At 31.7% G+C, this 15,608-nt stretch overlaps 1 pseudogene; it reads left to right on the top strand.

Annotated features, from left to right (window-relative positions):
- The first annotated feature begins 9,896 nt into the window (after positions 1-9,896).
- LOC132622519 (aldehyde dehydrogenase family 7 member A1-like) lies at positions 9,897-13,682 on the top strand (annotated as a pseudogene).
- Positions 13,683-15,608: the final 1,926 nt, after the last annotated feature.

Here is a 15,608-nt window from a genome sequence, read left to right as displayed (position 1 = left end):
AATTCACGTTATTAGACTGCCTCAATATGACTAGTTGTGAGTATGAATGTTGTCTTTTTATTATACAGCATTGTGAAATACTGATCATCCCATGATTTTAGATTTTAGGGTTAAGCAGGACTTAAAATTCATCTTACACATAGTATCTGACAGAATTCCTGTCTTGTCCAATGGAATATTTGATTCTGCAATAGATGTATTATCCCTAGCATTTGCTATTTTAAATTCTGATTTCAGTTAGTGTTTGTCATATATATTAACATGTGACTATTTTGGTAAGTTTTGCTTTGTTAATGTTAACGCACTATGGCTATGTCTACGAGAGTGTGTTATGGAATGGAAGAAGAGAGGGAAAATCGAACATAGAAAGAACAGATTGTATTGATTCTTGCAATGAAAATAAGAAATTACATCACTATTTACAAAGAACTAAAAGAAATAAAATAAAAAGAAATATGTTATTTTTTTTTATAAATACTAAATTAAAAGGAATCTAAATATTATGTAATTAAAATAGATCTTAGACTTAGGAGAAAATAAATATTCTACAATATTCCTAGACTAAAAGTGAAGTAAATATTCTATCATTAATATAAATCATAACATTAAAGGAATGTAAATTTTGACAGAGTGAACTACACGACTCTTTCCCTAAGTTTTGATTAGTAAAGTAGTTGATTGGTACGTTATTGATAGGAGCTGGATATATTTAGCCGGTAAATAGTAAAAATATATGCAAACTGATCTAAATAATATTCTTATTAAAAAAGAAAACATAAGCAACATAACTTGTGTTTGTAGAATTTATAATCTTTCACTAATGTTACTTTATATGTACATTTAAGATCCCATTAATAGCACAAGATAAAAAGAAACAACAGATTACAAAATCATCAATAGCGAGTAGTTTCATTATCCATTCAGAGAGTTGGAAATACACGTGGAGATCTTGAATATCTTTGGACCTAAATCTCCAACTCCTCTCCACATGATATGCTTGGTAATAACTTTTCTTAACTGACCGAAATTGAAGTATTGATAGTAATAAAAAGGGTCGGCATTATGATTAGGACCCATATTTTGGTATTGGTTGAATTTTGAGGACTGTCGGCAATCCTTTTAGGTGTATGTATATTTAGTCCAAAATTTTCCTTCTCTAGCCTTAAATCTGTTGGTTTATTGTCTTTGTCCTTCTAACTGCCATTCTAAAGGGAAAGAAAGGAAAAACCAGAGGCTCCTACAGAAATTGAATACTAATTAATCTCTTAATTTCTTTTCTTTTAGGCATTCGATATCCAAATTATTATATCGACTCAATTAATTTAAAGTCGTGCTAGATAGGCTTACAAAAGAAACAAATCGAAAAACATGGAAGGATTACATTGACATAAGGTTGCGTTTCTAAACCAAATTTCCCGAATTAAAGGACAAACATCGAAAGATTTGAGAAAATGCTTGCTCAAAATTATATTTCACATCACACCAAATTGAGCCTTCTTTATCTCACCCTCTTCCTAGTCTCTTTTTAGTTAGTGATGTTTAATAGCATTTTCTAAATTAGACAATGGAAAACAAAAGAAAAATCTTCTTACGTCAGTGGTTAATAACGAGCCATAAAATAGCTGGAAGGACCAAGGAGTAAGCCAAGGCCGGCTAAAGGGCCAAGCTGCTGAAGCAAAGGCTTTAGGCCTCCACATTTTGGAGCCCCATTTTTTTATGTAAAATTTTCACAAACAGCTACCTCTTAGCTTCTTCTAACAATTTATAACTACATGTTCTACATTTACAATTCGTGCTGGAGGACCTATATTTAGCTAGTAGACGCGTGGACTTAAATATAGGATAAATATAACGAAAATACACACGCTGAGAAAACTGAAAGTGTTATATTTATGGAAACAAAATCTATTCTAATTTAAATTAAAATCAGTTTTTAATATTTCCCGATTCACGCAAATATCCTCCCATTCCATATCTGATCTCATATCTCATTCAAACAGCTAACAAATTCAAAAAAAATTGAATTGAAAAATTACATTCATATTTTTAACCAAAAAAAAAAAGGTTCAAAAACTAGTTCACCAAAAAACTTAGAAAAATAACAATATCAAACCAGTGAACATAGCTCGTTTTAAACGACGAATATATATTTGAACTAATCTGTTGAAATATCGAATTCAAATTGAGTTCATAATTGAGGTAACAACATTTTCACTGCAACTTTTTTATTTTTTTGATTTTTGTGAAATTTTGAAAAATATAGTCAAAATATATCTGAAATGTAGTCAACAGAAATCAAAATAAGTAATATTGAACATAATAATCAAAACACAATTAAAATATAGCCAAAATATAGTCATAATTGAGTTCATAATTAAGGTAACAATGTTTTCACTGCAACTTTTTTTTTTTTATTGTTTTGAAAATTTTCTAAATATAGTCAAAATATATGAAAAATATATCTGAAATATAGTCAACAGAAACCAGAATAAGTATTATTGAACATAATAATCAAAATACAATTAAAATATAGCCAATATATATATATATATATATATATATATATATATATATATATATATATATATATATATATATATATATATATATATATATATATATATTAAAATATCAATCCAAAACATTAGGAATTGAAAACATTAGGAATTGAAAATTCGGGAAGTAACGAAAAAAAAAACGAAAATATAGTTTAAATACACAGTGAAACGTAAAAATCAGTATAGAATCTTACCTTTTTTGGGAATTAGATTTGAATTATGAGTTAAATTAATGACTAGTTAATTAGAGATAAACAAGGAAGTGGAACTATTGTAAAACTGATTTGAAATTGGAGGAAATTAAGGGATATTGGGCATAATGACGTGTATTTAGGGGGATAGGAGAGATTGACGTTTTTTTTGGCTTAAATTTAGGGGTGTGGTATACTAGTAGGTATTAGATATGTACCAACACGAATTCAGGTATAACATGTATCTTTGTATTTTTTTATTTTTAATAATATAAAAGAAGTAGTGGCCATAAATTGCGTCTTATTATCCCTAAAAGAAAATGAGAAAGAAGGTTATAGTTAATAATAATAATATTATTATTATTATTATTATTATTATTATTATTATTAAATATGATGCAGACACTAAAAGTTGAAAAAAATTGACATGAGCGTGCATTCCTCTTCCCTTCTTCATAAAACCCTGATCTGGGACATTTACTATGCATAAATGCAGTCTGAATATTAGCTTTACGTGTACTATCTTATCCTTTCAATTACTTTCTTGATTGTTTGCTAATTTTATTCATCCTTTTGTGATTGCACTTTTTGTAACTTAGAGCATTTAGCCTGAATGTTGTTATTAAGTCAACATAACTAAGATCTGAATAGTGAATCCTTTTCTAATTGTTTCCTTAGAATCTCCGAACCATTAGTTATGTGTCGTTTTCCATTTACAGATGGATTTGACTTATGCGCATTGACAATATAAATAACTTTAACATTTTTTGTGTAAATTAGCCTGTTTTTGGCTGGCTGCCTGCCTTGTATTCCGTGTTTACTGATTCAAACTATTATGTACAATTACTTGTATATATCTTTTTGGCGACTTGATAATATAAAAATTTCTTTAAACTAATATGGGATAAAAGTTGAACCCGATAGGAATTTATATCGACTGTTCTTGTTACCTTATAGCTAGCAATTTGGGTTTATATGCTGACTGAAGGTTAATGTAGTACTCCCTCTGTCCCAATTTATGTAACACTTTTCGCTTTCTGAGATTCAAATTGCATGAACTTTGACCACATTTTTTTCACCAAATTGATATAGGAAAAGTTGCAACTTATAGTACTTTTTATGTAGTTTTCAAATATATAAATTTTAATCTTAAAATTGAGTTAATCTAATCCAATTTAGCTTCAAAGTTTGGTCAAATTAACTCTCGAAAATGAAAAGTGTCGTATAAATTGGGACGGAGGGAGTACTACTTTGAACCTAACCATGAAAACAAGAAGTCTACTTGCAATTTCTTTCAATGAGTTGTTACAGAGTTAATACCTCAAACGGTCATTGAAGTTGTAGCAAAATTCCACTAAAGTAACTTATGATTTTTTTTGGACAATAAGATCATCAAACTATATATTAGTTTCCAATGAAGTAACAACTGTTTACATCCATCTTTCTAGGATCCAACTAGTTGACCCATTTAACCTCTTTTAGCAATTGAAGTAAAAATTGCCAAAACCCATTTGACTATATATTCTATTCCATCAATTAGAAGTGAGAAGAGGAGCGCATATTTTTTGGGGCTGCAGCCAGACCAAGAAAACGATAAATGCTTCCAGCTTTTTGACGATTAATTTATTTTTATCGTGAATTCGGACACAAAATATCTAGGTATATCTAGTTTTTTTTTAAATAATATTTAAATATTTAGAAACCCAATAAAAGTACAATAAGTGATAATAATTGACAATTCGAAATATTTAAAACACATATAAAAAATTCACGGCTAAAGAAAGACTTGTTGAAATTTCAAAATCCGAAAGTTATCACATAAATTGGGATATACTCCCTCCTTGTATCATTAGCATAATCTCTGTTTATCATAAAATCATCCAAAGCACGATCTCTGTTCATTGACACTTGCAATATAGTGAGGGGCAAAGATACAAAGTATCATGCAGCTGATGTTGACATTCCAATAAGCATGAACAAAATATGCATAGATAGGAATAAAAGATGCTTGATAAGCAACTGATTCAGATACAAAGTATCATGCAGCTGATGTTGACATTCCAATAAACATGAACAAAATATGCATAGATATGAATAAAAGATGCTTGATAAGCAACTTCACTGGACCAAATATTGCTTATTAAGCAACACTGGCAACTCATATAAGTTGATAAAGATATGTATGAGCACCAGCTTTAACAGAAGAAGTCACAAAAATTGTGTCTAAATAAGTGTTTCACATGACCAACATCATTAGCCGTAAATTCACTCCCTCCGTCCATCATTAGCCGTAAATTTTTTATGTGTTTTAAATATTTTGAATTATCAATTATTGTCATTTATTGTACTTTTATTAGGTTGCTAAATATGTAAATATTATTTTAAAAAAACCTAGATATACCTAGCTATTCTGTGTCCGAATTCACGATAAAAATAAATTAATCATCAAAAAGCTGGAAGCATTTATCGTTTTCTTGGTCTGGCTGCGGCCCCAAAAAATATGCGCTCCTCTTCTCACTTCTAATTGATGGAATAGAATATATAGTCAAATGGGTTTTGGCAATTTTTATTTCAATTGCTAAAAGAGGTCAAATGGGTCAACTAGTTGGATCCTAGAAAGATCGATGTAAACAATTGTTACTTTATTGGAAACTAATATATAGTTTGATGACTTTATTGTCCAAAAAAAATTATAAGTTACTTTAGTGGGATTTTGCTAAAACTTCAATGACCATTTAAGGAATTAACTCGCTATTACACCGACGCATTCTGAAAAATCACATGTAATTGTCATAATATTGCAGGGTCCAAATTTTTGTACCATCATGTGCTGTTCTTTGTTCCCATTTTTTTCTTTAGTTTTCTTTTTTCAGGTCATCCTTTTAAATGGCATTCATAGGTCTGTGAGCTTTGACATCACGTAATTGGAAATTCTAATGTACAACACTTCAACATAAAGGGCAAGTTACACATTTGGTTGGTCGGTAAAAAGTAATTACATCCGCTATCAAGATACAAAATATATCCACTATTATGTATCAAAAATGGGTAGTTAATGTATATTATACATTAATATCTAAAAAATATACATTTAGTGGCTATTATTTTGGTGGCGAATATTTACGTCAATTTCTCAATTGCAGTTTGAATTTCAAAAATGGGCTAGATATGAAATTGGGCTTCAATGTATATGGACCAAGAAAATTAATTGGACTTCTCAACCATTATAGTTCATAGTTTAATTGGACCTACCAGAAAGGCTTAATCCACAGCCTACAAATAATGCAATGAAGACCGTTTGACTATATCCAAACACCCTCTATATCGAGTTTTTTAATTCCATTCAATTTGGTAAAAAAGGACAATATCACTCTCCACTTTCATGAAACCACGTGTAAGTAATTCAATTTGCTTGACAAGGCCCCATTCTTTACCACATAAATTAGGCGTAGAAAAAATTAACCAAGTGGGTGGTGAAGTGGTTCATCTTCTTAATAGCTATTCAATGGGAAGATATTTAACTGCTACGTATTGATATTGAAAGGACCCCCTTGGTTCCATTAATGTCGGATTGCCAATTGGAATAGGGCACTTTGCGATATTGCATTTGATTGCACTTATTAAGCTTAAGCATATGCTAGTATTGAAATACTCTTAAAATGACTTTGATTTTGACACAAATTTGGACGTGGTGACTAGCTACTATTTGGTTCTTCATCACCTGTGCTTATGCAAAATTCGGATTATTTATGATCTAGACCTTTGGGCTTTCCTTACACGAAATTCCCTAAATTTCACGGACACTAAATTTGATACAAATTTGGACGTGGTGACTAGCTACTATGTGGTGTATCACCAATAATGGTTGTGGTGGGATGGATACGATTCCTTCACCTTTAATCAGAGATCTCGGATTCGAGTTTTGGCTATGGAAAAAATTCTGTTAGGGAGACTTTTTCCCTTAAATGAGTCTTATGCTGCACGAATTTGAATTAATCGGGACCAATACGAATATCGGATAACCGAAAGAAAACAAAAAAAGACACATGGTGTGGCACTTATGAAACCACAATCAAACACATGACTAGATATTGAATTTGCCCATCTGCTTAAAGCCTGTCGACAGGACTCTAAATTTTGCTCACACGGAACTAATAAGAAAACGGAAAATAGAAAATAAAGACACACTCGTACACACTATAAACTGTCAATGTTAGACTTACACCTTCGACACCACCGTATAAATACACGTGTACTCGCCAAGAAAATTATCTCAGCCAACTAACTAACTAACTAACTAACTCTTAACTAACTAAGCTCAGTTATAACTAACCATAAGCTAACTGATCAATGTCCTTGTACAAGAAAAGAAACAAATTGTATACATGAAAAAATGCACTCTCTATCCCAACAACCCCCTCAAGTTGGAGACGAGAATCAGAAGGAGGAACATGAAATTAAACCCAATAACCTTGAAATAGGGGTCTTGAGCTTTTGACCGCTTATTCCACGGGCAAATTTTCACGGTAAAAAGTTAAAATTTATTAAAGTTTTTTCTATGAAGCGACGAAGTCAAAAGTTCAAAATCACCCACCTTTAAAGTCAGACTTGTAAATCACCCGGGGAAGAAGGATCCCGATGCGAACATTGAAAGAATAGGTCCATGCTTTTTTTAGGTAAAAGTTCAGTAAAAATATTTGCTAATTGACACTGAGAAGCAGAAGGTTAAATGAATAAGGCATTCTAGAAGTTCATATTTAACAAAATGATAATCAATCTCAATAAATTTGGTTTTTCAATTAAACTGGATTTCTTGCTATATATAGTGTTACTTCGCAGTGAGGCACTAGCAATGAATAATGTTGTACTCTTCAAATCCAAACGCTATGATTAAAAAAAACCTCCTTAATTAAGACACTATTAAAAAAATATTATTTTCCTACTGAAATTATCTACTAAAAAAATGTTCAGTGGCTATTCATACAAATATTTTGATTGAATCAGTGAGAAAAGAAAAATAGTAGTGTTATTACACAAAAAAATTAGAAAGCTTCCCAACATTTCAATGGAAAATTGTTTCCCACCATACATATTCTCAGTGAGTTGGTTTGGTGGGAATAATGAGGTGGAAAAATATGTTTTATAACACAGATTTTATATTAAATGTCGGTGGGAAAACCCTCTGTTTCTAGTAATGAGAGAATAAGGAGAGGCTCAAGTTGTAATTAATAATTACTCACTACTAAAAAAAAAGGATTTCCCGACCTCAAAAAACCGACCTCATTTGAGGTCGGAAAAAAACCGACCTCATTTGAGGTCGGAAAAAAACCGACCTCATGAGGTCGGAAAAAAACCGACCTCATGAGGTCGGTAAATTCATAATATTTATTTTTCATTTTTTTTTTTTAAAATAAACTGACCCCATGAGGTCGGTAATATTGTACCAAAAATTGAAAAAATAATTTACCCACCTCACTAGATCGGAAATTAATTTGATACTAAATATTATAATTTTATTTTTAATTTAAATAAATTAATATTCTTTTAAATTAAAAATAAAATTATTAAATATACCGACCTGAGATCGGTATAATTAAGATAAAATTAAAACGTCCATCACCCAAATAAGAACCCGCGACTTAAATAGCACAAAAAAAAAAGTTGAACCAAACTAGTACAAAAAAAAAAAAACATAAGTAGTATTCACGCACGAAATTCGTGCGTGAAAGGATCAAACTGCAAAAACATAGTTTTGGCCTTTCACGCACGAATTTTGTGCGTGAATGGGGTCACCAAAAAAAATAGAGAACATTAGTAATCACGCACTAATTTTGTGCGTTAATGTTGGAGCTTTTTTTTTTTTTTTTTGCGTTACCTTTCCAATCACGTTTTTTTTCATACTTTGGGTAAAGATTAGTCATGTTTTAAAATCCCAAAATATCAATATTTTATATAAAACTTAATATTTTTTTTTTGCGTACAATAATGTCGGCTCATTACATGAAGTCCACCTAAACGTTTGGATCGTCGTTTTAGGGGTTCTAAAGTGCTCCAAAGCAAGTTTTGAAACTTGTAATATTTGTAGGGTTTTGATTTAAGTGTTTTATTATATTTGAATGTACAAATTTAAATATTTGATTTAATAATAATTCATCCAATACGAGAGGTCTATACTAATTAAAAAATAATTCATTCCATTTAATTAGTATAGACCTCTCGTATTGGATGAATTATTATTAAATCAAATATTTAAATTTGTACATTCAAATATGATAAAAAACTTAAATCAAAACCCTATAAATATTACAAGTTTCAAAACTTGCTTTGGGACACTTTAGAACCCCTAAAACGACGATCCAAACGTTTAAGTGGACTTCATGTAATGAGCCGACATTATTGTACGCAAAAAAAAATATTAAGTTTTATATAAAGTATTGATATTTTGGGATTTTAAAACATGACTAATTTTTACCCAAAGTATGAAAAAAAAAAAGTGATTGGAAAGGTAACGCAAAAAAAAAAAAAAAAAAAAAAAAAAAAAGCTCCAACATTAACGCACAAAATTAGTGCGTGATTACTAATGTTCTATTTTTTTTTTTGGTGACCCCATTCACGCACAAAATTCGTGCGTGAAAGGCCAAAACTGTGTTTTTGCAGTTTGGTACTTTCATGCATGAATTTCGTGCGTGAATACTACTTATGTTCTTTTTTTTTTGTACTAGTTTGGTTCAATTTTTTTTTTGTGCTATTTAAGTCGCGGGTTCCCCAAATAAACATTTCTCTCTCTTTCCTCTCACCTTTTCTCTTCCACTCTCTTTCTAACCCTAACCTAATAACGCCGTCGACGTCGCCAACATTCCTGCCAGTCACCGTCGTCGCCGACGCCCCTTCCCAGTCCCGTCGTTTCCCTTGATGTCGACGGCGAACCATTGGAGGTATGGTTCTGTGGGCTACAGATTCTTTCGTTAAGTTTCTACATTTAGGATAATCTTGATTTTTTTTTCTGATTTGTACTTAACTATTCCTTTAGGAAAACCATTTTGTATCTTCCGATGACATTGCTATTGATTTCATAAAGAGGATAAGTAAGATTCCATCGCTTAATTTCAATAGCTATTTGTATCACGACTAGTGATTAAGCATGGAAATCATATTGCTTTATATTGGAATAAGACAATTGACAATAAACTTTATATGTTTGAGCTCTGGTACTATCGTTCTCGACATGCTGCTTTATCTTTAATTTCTTGATGCAAGTCACTCTGTTGTAAAAATTAAATCTATTCAAATTACTAGTATGTGAGGTCTATTCTCTCTGGTCAGTAATTATCCTATTATTCTATTTTTTGTTATGTATGGTTTGCAACGTCTATAATCTTTGCTCCATAAAATGACATTGAAAAAAGAGTTTGCGTAATATATATTGTTTCTGATTTACAAAGTGCATTCCTATACTTAGAATTAGAGTTATATGGAATTCCTCAGTATTACTAGTTGTGGAATTGACAATATTACTTTTTCTTGTTTGTCTATTATTAATTTGAAATTTTGGACTACTTCCGTTTTTGATTCTTTGCTTTTATTGCCTTGCGAGTTTCTTTGAGTGTTCTCGAAGCTCTCCTGTTTACATACTTGGTTCCGCTTTGCTTCCTATTCTTCAGGGCTATTGTAAAATGTACTATAGAATCAAATTCACTATAGATTTATGCAGCACTATGAAAACATGCCCTCCCCATTAGCTTCAGGAAGGGTAAAGACATATAAATTAATTGATTTAGGATGCTTACAATTTACCATTAGCTGTTTTGGTATGGTCTGAAGGATAAAAGACATGTAGTTCCTTTTTCCTGCCCAGTTTTTATGAGCTGAAAAGCTGATATGGAGGGGCATCCAACCCCTACTTTCCAAGTAAACGTTTGAGAAGTATCGATATCCACCTTATTTTGTTCTAAATTTATGTGTCATGTTCTTTCAGGATGGAATGCATGTATTGCGCTGGTCTGTGGCAATTGTGTTGTCTGGTAAGTCCATCACTTTATTTTCAAGGTTTAAAGAGGTGGTTTCCATTATAGAAATGATTGAAGGGCTTTTGTCAATGATAGTTTGCTGACGGTTGAACATATTTTCAGATTGATAACTTGAACTTATACCTAATGCTGAGCTCAAATTGATTGGGTAATTGTTGCCACACTATAGTTTGAACATCATCATAGACACATTTATGTTGAAAGTAATCATTGCCTTGGTCTTTCAAAGCAGGAGTATTGAATCTCTCTTACCCTGGAACCATGTTAACCTGATTTTTTTGCATTCGTGCTGCAGCTGAATCTTTAACTAAGTTATATTGCTATAACTGGCTCTAACACAGAATTCTTCGCATCCAAATAAGTTCAAAAAATAAAAAGCAGAGCTTCAGCTCCCGTTTTAATAACTGTAATAGGTTATGTGTGTGCAATTGAGTTGGGAGGGATGGAGCAGATGCTTTTTATGTTTATGCAAATGCCTAATCTTTCAACTCTTTCTTCAATCTCCAAAAGAAAATTTGCTCTTCGAGGATGTCTGATGTCTTAATGCTTGAAATCTAAACTCAAGTTTGGTATTCGGGTGTTCTAATCTTGGGATTTTATGCCATGTTCGCAGGAAAGGTGCTCCAACAGCACCTTTGGTTACCATAGCAATGACAAAAATTGTGGCTAGTGTATTGGAGAAAAACAATTTACCTGGTTCAATTTTTACTGCCTTATGTGGTGGAGCTGAAATTGGTGAAGCAATAGCAAAGGACACATGAATTCCTCTAGTCTCGTTCACTGGGAGCTCAAAGGTGACTTTTCTGTCCTTATGTTAACATGCCTGTTTGTCTTTTTCATCAAGTGGTTTCCGATGCAGCTAATAATGCGTCAGTATTTGCCTCTTACTTTAACTTGGATTTACCTTTTCAAATATTTTTCCCGCTTCTCGACACTACACATACCTAAACGTAGGCTGCCTGGTTGCGTAGGTTCATCTCTAGGAAACTTCTATTACACTCTTGGATATGAGATGAAAAAGTAATAGATTGAAGGTTCTTAATTTTCCTATATTTGTTATTAACTTGATATCGAGTCTCCAGAAATCATGATATAGGTACATAAATTAATGTCTGTATCTCTCTTCTTTTCCTAGTGGTTCTTGAGAAAAAGTTTATTTTGCAGAAAGATCATACTAGTTTATGGATAGTAGTGATAAGTTAAAATTTTCAACTAAGGCTAATAACAGGTAGAGGTGCTTATGTTATTTTATCCATCTTCTTGTTTAGTTTACTTTTCTACTTTGGCTTTAAGTTGTCTGGCTAGTTGAATCAGAGAATATTAACAGGACTTGAAAAGAAGATGGTAGAGAGTTTATTCTGAAACTAAATGGATATGTAGGTCAGATTTGGCGGTTTTGGCTTTCATTGCTTCTGTGTGCAAGTGACACTACAAACATTTCTTTTCTAGGACAAGTAAATAATTTTTTTGTGACAAAAACACCCAGAGGATCTGCAACCATGTACAACAACTCATACAACCTAAAGTCTCAAAATAAAACAAGCAAAGCAAAAGAAAGGGAAGAAGAGAAGAATGTTAGAATTTTATCAAATTCCTTCTTATTCCATAACTTTGATAAATCTTGTCTTTTAATTTAGTTAACAAAAAGTTGCATATCGAAATACAACTTGCTTTAATGATTTTCCATGTGGGTTTATTTCTTTTGTGCCAATAGGTTGGTCTTGCAGTTCAGCAAACAGTAAGTCAGAGATTTGGAAAATGTCTACTAGAACTAAGTGGAAACAAACATCATAGTAATGGATGATGCGGACATTGAACTTGCTGTTCGTTCTGTTTTATTTGTTGCTATTGGTACGGCTGGTCAGCGCTGTACAACATGCCGGAGACTGGTATTTCATTAATTGTTTAAAATTCTATTCAGTTTTCGGTTTAAAGATTTCACTTTCAGAATTTCTTACTGTTTCTTCATAAATATTTTTCTGCATGAAGCTTGTTCATGAAACAGTATACGAGAAGGTTCTTAAACCACTGGTGGAGGTGTACAAGCAAGTTAAGATAGGGGATCCTTTAGAAAACGGTACCTTACTTGGGCCAGTGCATACTCGTACTTCTAGGGAAAACTTTGAGAAGGGAATACAAAATATCTAGTCCCAGGTATGTCCAGTTTCTTGAGACTTTCATTCCCCTAATTATTTCAGCATTGGCATTTATTTCCCTCTCCTCCCTAGTGTTGCCCGACCCCTTCGTATATATGTTGATGGTGAGAACAGTTGTTCCAAATGCACAAGAGTTTGTCTTACAATTTGATTAGCAATAGTAAATGTCAGATCATAATGGTCATAATATTTTTAAAAATAAAATGGAGACCACATTTTGTTTACTCAGCTGGACTTAGGAGTTAGGACTTAAGACTACATCCATATATTGGAATTGAATTTTTTTTCCCTTCTCAATAGAGGGAAAAGTGTGAGTTGAACTTTGTTTTCTAAAATGAATGTTTTGCAGGGTGGAAAGAACCTTACATGTGGTTCAGTCATAGAATCTGAGGGTAACTTTGTGCATCCAACAATCGTTGAAATTTCTCCAAAAGCTGAAATTGTGAAGGAAGAATTGTTTGGTCCAGTTATTTATGTAATGAAGTTTAAGGTATTTCCTTTCGAAGGCATTGAATTTTCGAGATGACCAATAGCGTTCTGTCCCGTATTTGGTAAAACTTCTCTTGGATTCAATTTCTCATTCCAAAGTTTCTGCTTGCAGACTTTCGAAGAAGCAGTTGTAATTAACAACTCTGTCCCTCAAGGTCTAAGTAGTTCCATCTTCACCCAAAATCTAGAATTTTAAACTAAAGTTTTTCTGAATTTGATAGTTTTTTCTGTTGAATACCTAATTTAAGTTGGTTGCTAATTTTACCTTTTTATTTTAGAATCAATATCAACATTCAAAGGCAGAGTTTCTTCGTACTCAGCCACCCGACACACAGATGACAGAAGAACAAATAGAGGAAAGGTGGCTTGAGAGTGTTGGTGGTCCCACTAGTTTAATGTTTTGTGGATGTTTGCAAAGGTTGTGAAGTAGTTTAATGTTGTGTAGATGTTTGCAAAAGTTAAAGTAGCTTAATGTCTCTTCGAAATGTTTGAATGATGTTTTGATTCAACTTTGAAGTAGTTTCGAATTGAATTTGACGTATTGTTGGTTGTAATATACGTGTTTGTTGAAGTAGCTTAATGTTTTATGTTTTTCAGTACTTTGGTGAATTGTTGGCAGCTATTTGAGCCGGTTTTAGTTGAATATAAAATTGTTTCATCTTGATAGGGGGCGGCTAGAACAGCAGCTGGATCCTGCAAAATTTTCCAAGAAATTGCAAATTACCGACATCATGAGGTCGATTTTATGCATAATATTCCCAGAAATTGCAAATTACCGACCTCATAAGGTCGGTTTTATGCAAAATACATGAGGTCGGTTTTCTGCAAAATTATCTAGAAATTGCAAATTACCGACCTCATGAGGTCAATTTTCTGCAAAATTATCTAGAAATTGCAAATTACCGACCTCATGAGGTCAATTTTCTGCAAAATTATCTATAGAAATTGCAAATTGCCGACCTCTATTCTGTAAAACTATCTATAGAAATTGCAAATTACCGACCTCATGAGGTCGGTTTTCTGAAAACAATTCCAAAAAATTACAAATTACCGACCTCATGAGGTCGGGTTTCTGCAAATATTTGGAAAAATTTATAAAATATCGATCTCACGGCGACGGAAATCTAAAACAATATATCATATATTCATATAAATTACTGACCTCCGGAGGTCGGTAAACTCATATCATTATATTATTAATATAATTTACCGACCTAATGAGGTCGGTATTTTATTTAATTAATACCTGGCTAAAAAAACATTACCGACCCACTATTTTCCGACTTGATTTTGAGGTCGTTTTTTGCCCAAAACCGACCTCATGATGTCGGAAATTGCCATTTTTTTTTTTGTCGGAAAATTCTGTTTTTTTAGTAGTGACTCCCTCCGTTCTCTTTTACTTATCCAGTATTTCAAAAATAGATTTTTACTTTTACTTATCACTTTTAGCATACCAAGATAAAATAATTTTTTTTCCTATTTTAACAATAATATTAATTACTCACTTCAAATCATTTTTCAAATCTAATAAAAATATGCACTAATTAATATAGGTATATTGGTAAATTATACACTTAATTTATTATTTCTTAAATAACGTGAAAAGTCTAAAGTGGACAAGTAAAAGTGAACGGAGGGAGTATTAACAACTATAATATAAGGCTCAAGTTGTAATTAATAATTATTAACAACTATAGTATAAGCCACTCATAATTATTTATAAATTACAACTCCCTCTGTTCCAAATTAATTGAGATTTTAGCCTCTAAAAGTTAATAAAAAATAATTGATGTTTCACAAAATCAAGAAAGTATTTAATTCTCTTTTTCAAATTTGTCCTTGACACATTCCCATATTTGCGTAATAATTATGTTAACCTAAAAATATAGCAAAATCATACTCCCTCAGTTCACTTTAACTTGTCCACTTTTGACTTTTCACGTTGTTTAAGAAATAATAAATAAAGTGTATATATTACCATGATGCCCATATTAATTGCTATATAGTGATATTGGTTTTAAAAAATGATTTGGAATGAGTAATTGATGTTAAGGGTAAAACAGAAAAAAAGAATTTGTCTTATCTTGATATGTGAAAAATGACAAGTAAAAATGAAAATCTGTTTTAGGAATAGTTGACAAGTAAAAGTGAACGGAGGGAGTACTAATTAAGGCCATATAAGTCAAA

The sequence above is a fragment of the Lycium barbarum genome, chromosome 2, assembly GCF_019175385.1.
Source record: "Lycium barbarum isolate Lr01 chromosome 2, ASM1917538v2, whole genome shotgun sequence".
In the NCBI taxonomy this organism is placed as follows: Eukaryota; Viridiplantae; Streptophyta; class Magnoliopsida; order Solanales; family Solanaceae; genus Lycium; species Lycium barbarum.
This window is presented reverse-complemented; position numbering and strand designations above follow the sequence as displayed.